The sequence below is a fragment of the Danio aesculapii genome, chromosome 24, assembly GCF_903798145.1.
Source record: "Danio aesculapii chromosome 24, fDanAes4.1, whole genome shotgun sequence".
Lineage (NCBI taxonomy): Eukaryota > Metazoa > Chordata > Actinopteri > Cypriniformes > Danionidae > Danio > Danio aesculapii.
In genome coordinates this window covers 42924427-42925666 of record NC_079458.1, presented here as the reverse complement: position 1 = coordinate 42925666, position 1240 = coordinate 42924427, and the positions used below count along the sequence as shown (strand labels likewise).

The window sequence follows — 1240 nt, the reverse complement described above, 5'->3', positions numbered from 1 at the left end:
CCTCCGGCAATATGTTTTTACTGTTACATTCATCATGTGTCATGTGTTGCTCCTGTAAATGTTTGAACTGCAAACTTCTGCCAAAATAAGTGATTTCCAAATTAATAAAGTCCCTGTTTAACTTTATTTGTAGAGCTTTAATTCAAGAGTGTGTATGACTGTAGCGCTGTCATCATGATCAGTCACGCCACAGTTCTGAATGATGAAATAAGCTTGATCTTTACGGTGTGCTTTAGAGCAGTGTTTCCCAACCCTGTTCCTGAAGGCACACCAACAGTACATATTTTGGATGTCTCCATTATCTGACCCATTAACTTCAGGTGTTAGAGTCTCTTCTGATGTTATGATAAGATGATTCAGGTGTGTTTGATTAGGGAAAATGTGGACTGTTGGTGTGCCTTCAGGAACAGGGTTGGGAAACACTGCTTTAGAGACATGATGTTGATCTGCTTGAATGAACAGTGCCTCTGTAATTAGCAGATTTTGCAGAAGAGCTGTAATGAGTGATCTGGAAACTGTTGTCGACAGCGTTACCCCTTCAGCTCTGGAAATAAACGGTTTAAATACAGCGGCGCTGTGAGTGACACGGGCTCTGCTTTATGTTTATGAAGATGTTGAAGAGCGTCGTGATGATAACAAACAGCAGTAATTAGCAGTTGAGCAGGTGTCGCTAATAAAGGCCAGTTTACCCAGACGAGAGATTATCTGCTGGAGTCTCCATTCACTGCTGTGTGGATCCCTGCAATACTAAATGAAACCTGTTTACTGAAGTGTGTGTTAAACTGTAAGAGTAGCGGTTCTTCTTCTCTCAGCTGTAATGCAGTGACGGCAGCACTTTACCATCATCATCATCATCCACTACAGCAGAAAACTCTGACTGGAGGACTCCGAGCAGGTCAGATCATTACACACACTCTTTACCACAGGACACATGCTGAAGATGCCTGCTCTACAATACTGAGGAAAGTAGAGGTGTTGTGGGCCTCTAGTTCAGCTTTAAACGTGTTATTCCAGACAGCTGCTGGAGTCCATGGTCTGCTCCAACTCTTCCTAGGTTTGACCTTCTGCCTTCAGCCTGCAGCACTGGGCCTGTGGCTTCCATCCTCAGCTCCTCTGGAGTCCACGTGTGTGTTTTGTGTATTTGCAGAAGGTGTTGGCCCGACTGTCCTGGGGTCTGGTCACCTCAGGGGTCTGGGTGTTGTTCAGGTGTCTGGGTGTAGTTTAGTTGTCTGTGGGTGTA

The 1240-nt window shown here is 44.8% G+C and overlaps 1 protein-coding gene across 1 annotated transcript in view; it reads left to right on the top strand.

Annotated features, from left to right (window-relative positions):
• LOC130218575 (protein disulfide-isomerase TMX3-like) overlaps positions 1-126 on the top strand; it is an 11428-nt gene extending 11302 nt beyond the window's left edge. The window contains exon 16 of the mRNA XM_056450795.1: positions 1-126. This exon is cut by the window's left edge and continues 1520 nt beyond it. The gene's annotated coding sequence lies outside the window, so the exon portion shown is untranslated.
• Positions 127-1240: the final 1114 nt, after the last annotated feature.